Genomic DNA, 14,143 nt, shown 5'->3' on the forward strand with positions numbered 1-14,143 from the left:
TTATTCTACAATATTAGCCTACCTAGGATTTGCTGCAAAAACTTGTAATCGAGAAATGCCTTGGGCTGCCAAATACTCCTAATGCAGTCCTTTTACGCTGCAGCGTAAGGGTGAAGTACAAGTGCACGTGGTCTCGGGTGAAGTGGTGGCTGGGCGGGATCAGGGCAGGTGGCACATCTGTAAAATGGCACCTGGGGAGGTACAGAGCTCACTGAAACGGCAGGAGGCTGGACTGCCTGCCTTCGCCCCTCTTCTCGTTTGGGTAAAACTCCTGCTGGCTCCTTTGCCATGCAGGATGCCAAACTAATAGTCGCTCTTGGCATTACAACGTGTGTAGGACTCAGGGCTGGCCATATGCTGAAACAAAAGGAAGTATTTCGGTTTGCGGTTTGGGGAGGGAGCTGGAGGCGTTGCCAGCTCCTGCCTCTTCTGACAGCTCGTGTCCCTTTGAAACCTGTCCGGCTTCGAAAAGAGCAGCATCTGACCCTGCTGACTTTGCAGCAGTGTGCACAGAGGTATGAACCCCACTGCACCGCTGCAAGATCTGGGTCCTGCCCTCCCTGGAAATCCCTGGGGTCTGCTTTTCTTCTGGAGCTGCTGTTAGAGGGAGGAGAGCTTGGTACCTGCCGGCTGGGGAGCCAGGCTCCTGGCAGCTGGGCAGCTCACCTGTGGGCTCGTTGCTTCATGAGAAAGACGTGGATATTTAGAGAGGATTCTCTTTACTTAGCAAAAGCAGGCAGTGCCAGAACATGGGAGCACGTGGTTTTGAGGAGGGGCTCAGGTTCTGCTCTCAGCAGGAAGAATTAAAAACTAAAGTAATAGCAGTGACTTTGCTGTTTGAGTTTGTATGGGCAGAAGAGAAAATGGGGCTTGGATGAAAATATCCTCATCAGTGGTGTGGGCCTGACAACTGAGCGTTGGCTGCCTCTGGAAAAGCAGTAACACGAAGAGGTGACCCTTTATTCCCATCGCCTCTGCTGGTTTCTGGCTTCCAAGAAGTATCCTGAACATTGTGATTTACTGAAGTGCTGGAAAAAGAAACGCAAGGTATATAGCCTGCTGACCCTCTGTGCCCAGATCTTCTGAAACAGAAACAAAAAGGGAGCTTTCCCATTTCACGCGTGCAGGGCAGGAGCAATAGTTTTGAAGCGCTGACGTGTGATGGTGCTCCAGCACTTTGGAGCTGACCCTTGCTCATTCCCCACTTGAGGCTGTAGCTGCTGCTGTGCAAAGGGGCAGAGCGGGTGTCATTCCTCAGGGACCTTCACCAGGAGGTTTGCACAATCGCTGGGCTTGGTCTGCTTTGCTCCCAAACCCACCATTCCTGGCATAGCCCAGAGGACCCAACTGTGCAGGCCTGAGGACACAGTCCTCATCCTCAGCTGTTGTGTCAAGAGGTTATTGCCCGTTAGCAGAGGCTGCAGCTCCTTCCAGCCGCTGCAGGTGACCAAGCGAGCACCAGAGACTGCACCATGGCTTCGGAGCAGAGCCACGTGAGATGGTGAGATGTGATGCCTTGCAGCTTTCCCTCCTCAGGCTCAGAGATTGGAGTAGCAGGAGACGGTTTGTCTCGTGGCGAAGAGCTGACTGCGGGCCAGTTGGCAGCCCTGCGCGGGGAAGTCTGTGTTAATAACAGAGCTGGGGCTGATGCACGGCATCACTAAAAGGGATTGACAGATTTGCAGAGAGCAACTTTCCTGCATCCCATATGTTGTTGGCTTCTTCTGGGTGATTAAAAAGAGGGGTAAAAAATATTTTGCTGGAAGAAAGTATGATTATTTGTCTACTTGGGGGTTGTTTAAGCAACTCTTTCTCCTCTTCTAGCTTGATACGATATGGCCAAAACACAGCAGAAAGGCATCAATTAATCATTCTAGAGGTGTGTGTACAGTGAATGAGGTAGATATACATGTAGTTTCCTGTGGCTCTAATAGAAGGCACAGGAAAGTTCCCATAAAATTTGGGAAGTTTTGCTCCCTAAGAATGGCTGACCTGACATAGACCATCAAAGTTATAATGCTGCTAAATGGCATGGTAAAGTCTAGGCCACTCTGACTTACACCTGCTAGAGATCTGGTCTGTCATCTGCAGTATAACTTTCCAGGAAGCACGAAATTTAACCCTCGGGTCAAACAAGAGCTTGCTGAGAAGTGCTAGTTTTGCTTTTCTCTGTTTCATTTAGGCAAACACGTGCAGTACAGACCATCAGTCCTGATGAGGTGCCATTGTTTAATACTGAAAAAATGCACATTCGATAGAGTTTGCATTTCCTAAAATCTGTATTATTTATTTGACAGTATATTTTTCCTTGGAAAAAAAAAAATAATCTGCAGTTATTTATTCATTCTCGCCCCTTGGAGAGCTTGCTACCATCTGTTTTTCTTGGCTTTCCATCACCCTTTTTTTTTTTTTCACTTGTTCTTCTCCCACTGTGCACCACTGAAGGACTATACTATACATTATCTCATAGCCAAATTATGCAGGGTATTGTAAACATGTTGTAAACTTTGCCAGCTGCAAAGTCAAGGGCTCTGAGAGATCTTGCTAAGCACTGGAAACGCTCTTTGAAGAAAGAAGGCAGCCTTTTGGAAGCAGATTTGCAGGGCAGCATGACGCAAAGGTATAATATTGCTGTTGCAAAATGCTGGAGGAAGGAAAGCAACAAATAAGTGTGCTCTCGGATCACCATAGCTTTACCATAAAGACCACAAGGTCCCTTGGAGATGCAATTTTAAGGGGGAAATCAGAAGTGTAAGGATGACGCTGAAAAAAATCTATCAGGAATAGACCTAGTTCTAGATCTTTGTCCATCTCTTGATACTTGAACAACCAGGTAGCATGCTCCCGCTCCACCCAGCATCCTTCGGCCGTCATCCCTGGGCAACTGCTCGCAGTTCTTGAAAGGCTGAGCGCTTCTGAGACGAATAGCTGGGCAGGACATTCATATGCAATGTTTAGGGAACTCAAAGCCATCTTTTAAATTATTCCATCCATACTTCATCTTCCTTTCCGGCAGTTAGTGAAACGCATCGCGAGCTCAGTCGCACTTAGATAATATGGCTGGGAATGACCTGTGACTTATTGTCCTGTTCCTACTATTTCTACAGCGTTAAGAGCTTAAGGGAGAAAGATTGCTTAGCTTAGTAAGATTTATTTTTCTTTTTGCAAGGGATGGACGATGGTCTTCCAGCCCTGGAAGTAGTCTAGTGAAAGCTGTTTCTTCCCTGAAGGGTCTTCTATTACTCTTACGGGCACACGTTCACAGCCTTGAGGCTTGCATGCTTGTTAAGGGGTGCTGATTTAAATGAGGGACTTTAATCAACAATTTCCATCATGACTTAGATCAGCTAGCAGGAAACACAAAATTGATTATTTAAATTAAGCTTGTTCTTTATTTGTACTTTTTAATTATTTTCCTAAGGAACAAATGGTAGGGATTGACTAGTGCCTAGTGCTCTCCTTTCACTTATGCTCAGGATATGCCGTTACCATATTTATTTCAGAATCTGCACATTAAGTTTGAAGTCACTTAACGCTTTTCATTTTATGTTCCAAATTGAGGACTGACACCTCTACTACATGACTAATTTTAATGCTCATCTGTGTCAAGGTGCACAAGCCAAGTAAGAAACATACATTAGTTAGTGTCTTCTGATTTAAATCCCAATAAAACCCTACATATGGTGGATATACAGTGTAGGGAGAAGAGTGCAATTACCAAAACTTATTCTGCATTTGACATGGACGTTCTGAACACGGGATGTTCTTGCCAGCAGACCAGCCTGCCTTTCCAGTCACCAAACCCTTATGAGGGCTTATACTGGGAAAAGTAAAATAGCTTCTTATCTCTTTGGGTTCAGTCCCTGATTGTTTTCTCCATGTTTAGTGAACTGAAGGAAGAGACATCTTTCTGGGTGTGCAGAGGAGAAACGTCTCCGTCTGTAACTGGCTCAGCAAATACTTCAGTCACTTCAGCTAACGCTGATCCCTAACCCTAATCGTAACACTAACCCTAACCCAAGCCCAAAACTCTAAACCAAACCCTAAACCTAAGCCTAACCATAACCCTAACACTACCCCTAACTCTTACCCTAATGCTAAACCTAACCATAACCCTAACCCTATTCCTAACCCTAACCTCTAACCCAAACCCTAACCCTAAACCTAATCCTAACCCTGATGCTAACCACAATCTTTATCCCATCCCTAATACTAATCCTAACCCTAACCCTAAACCTGACCCTAACCCTGACCCTGACCCTAACCATAACCTTAACCCTAATGACAAACCAATCAAAAACCCGAACCCCTAACCTAACCCTAAACCTAATCCTAACTCCTAACCATAACCCTAACCCTGAATCTAACCCTAAACCTAATCCTAACCCTGACGCTAACCGTAAACCTTATCCTAACCCTAACACTAATCCTAACCCAAACCCTAACCCTGACCCTAAACAAGACCCTAACACTGACCCTGACCCTAACCCTAACAATAAACCCTAACCCTGACCCTAACCCTATTCCTAATCCTAAACGCTGACCCTAACCCTGACCCTAACCCGAACTCTAAACATAATCCTAAACCTGATGGTAACCATAAACCTTATCCTAACCCTAACCCTAAACTAGACCCTAACCCTGACCCTGAACCTAAACCTAACCCTAACACTAACCCTACATCTAACCCTAAGACTAACCCATACCATAACCGTAACCCTAACCCTGAACCTGACCCTGACCCTAACCCAGACCCTGACACTACCCCTAATCCTAACCATAACACTAACCCTAACCCCTAACCCTAACCCCTAACCCTAACGCTAACCCAAATCCTAACCAACCCTAACCCTAATCCTAACCCCAAACCAACACTAACCCTTACCATAACCCTAAACCCTAAATCCTAACCCTAACCCTAAACCCTAAACTCCAACCCTAACTATAACCCTAAACACTAAACCCTAACCCTATACCCTAAATCCTAACCCTAAACCCTAACCCTAATGCTAACCCAAACCCTAAACCAAACCCTAACCCTAAAAGTAACCCTAACCCTAAAACCTAACCTAACCCTAAACATAAACGTAACCCTAATCCTAACCCTAAACCTAATCCTAATCCTAACCTCTAAACCTAACCCTGACCCTAACCAAGACCGTAACCCTAACGCCCTGACACTAACCCTAATGACCCTAACCCCTCACCCTTAACCCTAATGCCACCCTAACCCTAATGATGGCAACCGTAACCCTAACTGTAACCCTGACCCTAACCCCTAACCTAACCCTAACCCCCTAACCCTAACACCCTAAGCCTAACCCCTAACCCCAACCCTAATGACCCTAACCCTAACACTAAACCCAAACCCTAACCCTTAACCCCAACCCTTACTCTAAACCCTAACCCTAGCCCCCAACCCCAACCCTAGTTCCTGAGAACTACATCTCCCGGCATGCTCTGGGCACCAAACATGGCCTCCCGGAAGCCCGGTACCTACCACCATTCCCCGGGCAGCTGGCTTGACCAATCACAGGCCGAGTGTTCGAGAATTACCTTTACCAGCACTCAGTGCAACCCAAGCACTTCCCGCCCTTTCAAAAAAGCCTCAAGCCCTAACACTAAAAAACCTCTAAACCCCTACAGGTCTAACCCAAACTATTTGCCACACTAAACCCCTGAAGTCCGATGCTTAAATGCCCTAACCCAAACACTTAGGGCGCTCAAAACCCAAACCCAAAACATTAGGGTGCTAAAAGCCCTTAAACAAAAAAATTTGAACGCTCAAAGCCCTAACCCCAAAATTAAGATGCTCAAAACCCAAAGCCAAAACATTAAGACACTCAAAGCCCAAACACAAAAATTAGGATGCTCAAAACCTAAAGCCAACCCAAAACAGTAGGATGCTCAAAGCCCTGACTCAAAACATTAGGACGCTCAAAGCCCTACCTCTAAATTTTAGGACACTCAAAACACAAACCAAAACCCAAAACTTTAGGACACTCAAAACACAAACTGAAAACATTAAGACACGCAAAGCCCTAACCCCAAAATTAAGATCCTTAAAGCCCAAAGCCCTAACCCAAAACAGTAGGATGCTCAAAGCCCTAACCCAAAACATTACGACGCTCAAAACCATAACCCAAAACTTAAGATGCTTAAAACCCAAAGCCAACCCAAAACAGGAGGATGCGCAAAGCCCTAACCCAGAACATTAGGACGCTCAAAACCCAAACCTGAAAACTTAGGACGCTCAAAACCCTAACCCTGGAGAACCTAACCTGAAAAAAAAAAAAAAAAAAAAAAAAAAAAAAAAGATCCTAAAACCCTAACCCTAAATAACTGACCAAAAATAAAACCCTAGGACCCTAACCCTAAAAAACATAGCAACACTCCATCCCAAAAAAAACTCTAAAACCCTAACACACTAACCCTGAAACCCTTAAAACTCCAACCCAGTTATACACCAGTTACCTCCCTTAAGGGATATAGAGGAGCTCTCTCAGATACGGCAGTCCTACTTCTCGTGCATGCAGCCGGAGGTCAGTCTCATTCTGGTGCTGATGGTGGTGGAAGCAGGGGCAATGGTGGTACTGCTGGAGATACCGCAGCCACCAGAGGGGGAGCCGCCGGGGGTGGATTGTTAGGATATGGAGGTGGTAGGTTATCCAACGGCTCCCGTTTATCATCTTTTTCTTTTTCCTGTTCTTCTTCAAATTTCTTACCTGCTTTTAGTGTAAATATTGAGGCTGGAAAAGGATGTGAAGTCCTTCTGATCCATAATCCTGCATAATCACTTTCTTCCCGGCAAAAAGGTTCCTTTGAATTAACATGGATATTTAAGGCCTGACAAATCCAGTCTTCAAAGGATCCAAAAACAGGCCGAAAGACATGTGGTCTTAAAGTCTCCTTTGGCCATTCTATCACACAATACTGGACCATCTTTTTATTTACTTTTTCCTTTTCTGGGGCCCCTCTCGTTCCAATTTCTAACCGTTATTCCTAATGGATTTTCTGGTGGTATGTCTGGTAATTTGCTCCCTTTCTTCTGGTCCCTGGTCTTCAATTTTGTCTGATCCTACTAGGAATTTTACTATGGCAATTCCCACAGCCCTTGGTTACCTTAGTAAGAGTGTCTTGCAAAGGGTTTAGGACCTATCACCCACCCACAAATCATATAGGAATCACTTCGGTCCTTCACCGTCCAAGTCCCTCGCGGGAGATTGGAACCGTGGTTAGAAGACCTCCACAATCGCTTTGGAACTAAATTCCGTCTCAGTCACACTCTTACACACACAGGCAACCGAATCCCACCCAACCAAACAGTATACGCTTTAAATGCTTACGACTCCGTTGTCTTCATTCAGATCTTCACACACAGAATTACAGGCAAAATATAGTGCTGCAGCCGGCAAGGGAGCTGGAAAAAAAAAAAAAATCAAGACCTTTGCCTACCTTTATTCAGGTTCAAGATGCCATTAGTCCCGACCTGACTCGAACATCAGCCACCAAATGTTGGGGCGCCTCTCTTAGATCAAGAAACGTCCATATCAGGAAGCGTTTGATACAAAAAAAAATTACACGCACAGAAGTGATTCCTTTAAGCTCCCACTGCAAGACGAGAGGTGCTCAGCTCCCAATTGAACATCAGCAATATTCCGAGGAGGTCAAGTGTTCAATACCCTCAGGATGGCTTCCCCAGGGCCTGCCAAGCACCAAGAGCAACAACACAGTACAGCACAGGCAACACAGATGACAAGCTGGGACTGCCCTGCCTGGCACGTGTTCATGCTGTACGTGACAGAACTCCCCATGCATAATCTCTGTGCCTGACCTGATCAATCCTGAAAGGCCACATGTGCTGCAAAGACTTAAAAGCACAGACCCTCACCCTATGGGTGCATTCACAACCCCAACTCAAACACAGCCTCACTCCCCAACACACAATATTTGCCCCTGGACTTAATTCTCAGGGCTCAGAATCCACCATCAACGTGGACCACAGAGGCCAGCTAGGATGTTGCAAGTACCTTCTTCATCCCTTCAAAAGAGGAGTCACCCAGAGGTGCACCAATAGACTATTACACCAAAAACAATGCCCATTTTCCAACTTTTCTCCACTCACCTTCCCGATCCAGGCTTAGTGCTTCCATTCAGTGTGCCGAGCCAAAGTCACGGGGTTTAGACCAAGGAGAAAGAACAGACAAACGTGACAATCCACAAAACAGTCTATACCCACTCCTCTTCTTTCCTCCCCTACTGCAACAGCCAAGAAGCCCCAGAGCCACTTAGGAAATCAATTCCCAAGCAAGAGCTCCTGATGCGGCCCAGATGACTTCTGCAAGAGTGAGGATGGAAACAGATGCGATCTCAAACCGAATATGATGCACAAGACCTGAAACAGATCTACACTTCAAGCAGCGACTGCAAGACAAGAAGTGCTCGGATCAGAGTCATGATGACAAAACAAGCATTGAGGCCCTTCAGCACAGCTACCAAGTCGCCTGTCTAGTCAGTCCAGTGTAAAAAGCTAGGAGGATATCAAGACCCGAGAAGCACAGAACAGACGCTGCAGAAGCAACACTATAAGTCACCCCAGATATGCTCTGGCTCCCAGCTCCCATTAGCCACCCCAGATATGCAAATACCAGGTGCCCCCCAACTTAGCTCTCATGTTGCTGGATGGTAAATTCCCTCCGCCTCAAGAAATGCACAGGCACTGATTGTCATCTTAGTTAATTGCCAGGGTCATCATCAGCTGCAAAAACAGAGTACCAGCATTCACGAGGACGCCGGCCATGATGCCCACCTTCTCCACAATGCTGACTACTTCTGATGCAACATACGATTGTGCTCACCTGTTCCTCTCTGAATCCAAGCTCCAACAGTGCAGGCAGTATCATCCACAGCACTTGGGAAAAAAAAGGGATTAAATGACCATTGCGTTCACCACCAACAAAATCAATTCCATTCCACCCGCAGGAAAAATCACATACTCTCATCCCCTCCTGTACCTCAGCCGCTTGCCTGCCCCACGTGGCAGATGCTTCCATCTCTTCTCTTTACCCACTTACAGCACCTCTAAAAGGCAAACTGGAATTTTCCTCTATTGGATGTAGGAAAATAACTGCAGTGACAACCACACCCCAAAAATAACAGCTACCTCTGCTCATCATGCACCAGAGTCACTCTAGAGGCAGCTCAGGTTGAGACGTCCTGCACTGAGCACTGCACACTGCATTTCAGCCCGAACAAAGGAAAAACACAGGCAGAAAATATACATTCAGCTGACAACAGTAGCACCCATCCCTCAACAACATAAGGGACCCCATCTTTAGTTTTATCCTTTCAAAACAGCAGTCCACTTGCCTCTGTACCTGCAAATTAGGTCCAAGCTTGAAAGGAGCAGCATGTAGACTTTGACCCACCACCAGGCAGGGACTAGGAATAATAAGTAGAGGAGAAAACGAGTGTTGTGAGCCTGAAGTGTGTACAACCATAGTAAAGACGGCTCCTGAGAGAATGGGAAAACAAAGGGAAAGCTGCTTACCTCTGAGAAGTCGTCCTTGATCTTTGTGCCACGGACATTTGACTTGAATGCTCGGTGCACGAGTTTAGGGGTCCCCGTCTGTTGAACGCTTACCTCGGGGAAGTCCTACATGGCTCCACCTGCATTACTGATTTTTTCTGCCAGCAGGCAGTGGCAGAAAATCCTGAGAAATGGCAGACACATCTTCCCAAACCATTTTCTCAATAACGGAAGCAGTGCGAACCGCGCTGAAAACCACAAGTGAAAACAGCAGAAAAACACACCCCACTTTGTCTCAGGTAGGAAATAACTGCCCTGAGCACCAGGGTTGAACCCAAGGTGAATCCAACGTACCCAAGGCCTTAGGGGGAAAGAAGAAAAGGAACCCAAGACTCTTAGTACGTCTCCTGAGAATCGCAATTTCCATTTACTCCATGTCTTCTGGTCTCACAGGATGAGGCAGAGATATAATTAATTCCTTCTCCATCTCTCTGCAAAGAGTTTTTCTCATATCTGTGACAAAGAAGAAAAATGTTATGATCGTGGGAGTCATTCCACAAAGACACATGCGGTGAGTTCACTATTACAGATAAGATCATTTTTACTCAAAAACACCTCAGCCGCAACGTTACCACTGCAAACATAGCACTGCACAAAAATTCAACTCAAGATATAGGAAAAGGCGAGCTAAGAAGACGAATGAAGTTGACCAAAAGCATCTGCAACAACCATTTGGTAGATGGTTGTCCACAGCCATCGGACTTCATGGTCGTTTTTCCTGACGAATGAATCCTGGAAGAACAGAAAAGATACACAGCATGCCCACAACAACTTTTGAGGAGACTATTGAACAGAAAAAAAAAAAAAAAAAAAAAAAAGAAACAGCAAGCAGATAGTACATCAGTTTTGTTAATGGAGTAACATTAACATACTAGAAATTTCCACGTTCTATGTAGTCCCAAGGCGGTGCTGGGTACATCCACTGATATTAATGGGGTGGCACAATGTCAGAGATAGTTAATAGACAAGGTACACCCGAAGTGAAACCAGTTTGGATCAGCTTGCACATGAGTCTGCTGATACATCAGCTCTGATACATTGGCTCTGGTGAGGCCGCACCTCAAGTACTGTGTTCAGTTTTGGGCCCCTCGCTACAAGAAGGACATGGAGGTGCTTGAGCGGGTGCAGAGAAGGGCAACGAAGCTGGTGAGGGGCCTGGAGAACAAGTCCTACGAGGAGCGGCTGAGGGAGCTGGGCTTGTTCAGCCTGGAGAAGAGGAGGCTCAGGGGCGACCTTATCGCTCTCTATGGGTACCTCAAGGGAGGCTGTAGCGAGGTGGGGGTTGGCCTGTTCTCCCACGTCCCTGGTGGCAGGACGAGGGGGAATGGGCTAAAGTTGTGCCAGGGGAGTTTTAGGTTAGATGTTAGGAAGAACTTCTTCACTGAAAGGGTTGTGAGGCATTGGAACAGGCTGCCCAGGGAAGTGGTGGAGTCACCATCCCTGGAAGTCTTTAAAAGACGTTTAGATGTAGAGCTCAGGGATATGGTTTAGTGGGGACTGTTAGTGTTAGGTCAGAGGTTGGACTCGATGATCTTGAGGTCTCTTCCAACCTAGAAATTCTGTGATTCTGTGATCAGTACTGTTCTTCCAGAAGCAGACAGTTATTCATTCCTCGGTGGAGCCGAGGCTCTGTAAGGCTTTGCTTTTTTTCCTTCCCTCACTCCCCCTGCCGCCACCTCCCTCTCCCCCAGCTCCCCCAAGCCCCGCACAGCGCAGTCCCCACTGCACGCCCAGTCTGACCCAACACCACCCCCGCCGAGCACAAGGGGCCATTTCAGCAGAAGCCCGGCGCCCGCCACCTCGTCTCCTCCCAGCCCGCTCCACTCGGGGACAGCCCCAACCATCCTCCCTGTTGAGGCACAGCACATCAGTGGCACAGGCTGGGCCAAGCCGAACCCAGCAGCTCCTGCCCATAGTGCCGGCAAGCCCTGCCTGCCACTTCAGCCCTGGGCTCCTCTGAGACAATCACAGAGCGGCTTCCACTGGGAAGGCCTGAGGACCACAACTCCCAGCATGCTGCGGGGCAAGACACTCCCAGCCTAACCCTAACCCCTAACCCCTAACACTAACCCAAACCCTAAACCTAACCCTAACCCTAATCGTAACCCTAACCCTAACCCCAAACCAACCCTAACCCTAACCCTAACCCCAAACCAACCCTAATCCTAAACCTAACCCCAAACCAACCCTAACCCTAATCCTAACCCCAAACCAACCCTAACCCTAATCCTAACCCTAACCTTAATGCTAACCCCAAACCAACCCTAACCCTAATCCTAACCCCAACCCAACCCTAATGTTAATCCTAACCCTAACCTTAATGCTAACCCCAAACCAACCCTAACCCTAATCCTAACCCCAACCCAACCCTAATGTTAATCCTAACCCTAACCTTAATGCTAACCCCAAACCAACCCTAATCCTAAACCTAGCCCTAAACCCTAAACCTAATCCTAACCCCAAACCAACCCTAATCCTAATCCCAACCCAACCCTAACGTTAATCCTAACCCTAACCTTAATGCTAACCCCAAACCAACCCTAAAGCTAATCCTAACCCCAAACCAACCCAACCCTAACCCTAAAATTAATCCTAACCCCAAACCAACCCAACCCTAACCCTAACGTTAATCCTAACCCTAACCTTAATGCTAACCCCAACCCAACCCTAACCCTAACCTTAATGCTAACCCCAAACCAACCCTAAACCTAATCCTAACCCCAAACCAAACCTAACCCTAAACCCTAACCCCAACCCAACCCTAATCCTAACCCCAACCCAACCCTAACCCTAACCTTAATGCTAACCCGAAACCAACCCTAAACCTAATCCTAACCCCAAACCAACCCAACCCTAACCCTAACGTTAATCCTAACCCTAACCTTAATGCTAACCCCAAACCAACCCTAAACCTAATCCTAACCCCAAACCAAACCTAACCCTAAACCCTAAACCCTAACCCTAAACCAACCCTAACCCTAATCCTAACCCCAACCCAACCCTAACGTTAATCCTAACCTTAATCCTAACCATAACTTTAATCTTAACCCCAAACCAACCCTAATCCTAAACCTAACCCTAAACCCTAACCCTAATCCTAACCCCAACCCAACCCAACCCTAACGTTAATCCTAATCTTAATGCTAACCCTAACCCAATCCTAAACCTAATCCTAACCCCAACCCAATCCTAACCCTAACCTTAATGCTAACCCCAAACCAACCCTAATTCCAACCCCAACCCGCCAGCTCCCGGCGCGCGCTTTCCCCCGGCGGCGGCGGCGGGGGCGTGGCCTCGGGAGGGAGGGGGGCGTGTCCTCTCGCCAGACCCCGCCCACCTCGGGGGCGGGGCGCGGCGGCGGCACCTGCGGGCCGAGCCGAACCCGCTCGAACCGAGCCGAGCCCGGCGGGCGCCGCCCGCGAGAAGAGAAGATGGCGCTGGGGGCGCGGCGGCAGAGGTAGGGCGGGGAGCGGGGGGACCGCACCGGGCTGTGCCGTGCCGTGCCGGGGATACGCGGGGCCGGCAGCGAGCCGCCCGCCTGCCGTCCCTTTGTTCCCCGCCGGCAGCAGCAGCAGCAGCAGCAGCCCGTTGGTTGCACGCTCCGTGTCGCTGCGATGCTCGGGGGCGATCCCCGCGTGGGTGAATTTCGGGGCTGTGCAGGGCTCGCTGCGCTTTTGGGGTTCGTGGCGTTTCTGCTCCTTGGATGGAGAGCCTTTGTTCCATCCGGGATTAGGGTGTTGCTCCAGCAAACAAATTAATTTGAGGCAGACCAAGCGAAAAACGCGGCTTGGGTTGAGGAAAAGGCAGTGGCACTCGTTTGGAAAGTGCTGACGCAAAGCTCCTTTTTTTTAATTTTTTTTTCTCTCCTTGCTTCAAACGCTGTTTTTTTTTTACAAGTGCTTTTGATCGAGGTGAAACCGCGCTTTCAAGAAGGGATTAATTTTCCTCAGAAGACTTCAGCCCAGCCTGCCGTGGTCCCGCCTTCGTGCAGCAGCTGAGAGCGGAGTTTAGGTGTTTCTGCATTTTTTTTTTAACCTTACCGTAAAGAAAGGGAGAGCAAACCAGTCATCATCGTGTGTGTGCGTAGTAAATGCTGTTGCTTGTGTAATTGCTTTGGCTGTTTGGCATCCCTGTTTTGCTAGTCCTGGCTACCTTCATCAGTCCCAAATGCAGTAGGTGAATATTTGGCTTTCAGTGAAGTCTCAGTGTCTGTCTGATGGCTAATCCTACAGTGAAACATGTCACCAGGGTGCCGTTAGTTTCAGAAATAAAATGCTTTGCGAGAAAGTTGGTCAGCAGCGTAAATCCCTGGCATCAGCTGGCTAAGAACAAACTTCTCGTGGTGCTAGTTAACAGGAGCTGAGTGTTGCTTTATCTCATCGGCCTCGCCTCCAACCCCACGTTCAGTACTGAAGCAGGGGAGATGTTAAGGGGAAACAGTGCTTTTCGGCATCGGCTGGGTCATTGGGGTTTTGGTTGTGTTCAAGGAGGACTCTCCAGCTCCCGTGGCTTGGGCGTTGCCCATGAGGTGATGCTGGCACGAATCTGCCACGG

The 14,143-nt window shown here is 47.8% G+C and overlaps 1 protein-coding gene across 1 annotated transcript in view; it reads left to right on the plus strand.

Annotated features, from left to right (window-relative positions):
• The first annotated feature begins 12,959 nt into the window (after nucleotides 1-12,959).
• PAK5 (p21 (RAC1) activated kinase 5) overlaps nucleotides 12,960-14,143 on the plus strand; it is an 82,438-nt gene continuing 81,254 nt past the window's right edge. Inside the window, exon 1 of the mRNA XM_082757575.1 lies at nucleotides 12,960-13,046. The gene's annotated coding sequence lies outside the window, so the exon portion shown is untranslated. The remainder of the gene's footprint in view (nucleotides 13,047-14,143) is intronic.

The sequence above is a fragment of the Aythya marila genome (assembly GCF_965140915.1).
Source record: "Aythya marila genome assembly, chromosome: 3".
Lineage (NCBI taxonomy): Eukaryota > Metazoa > Chordata > Aves > Anseriformes > Anatidae > Aythya > Aythya marila.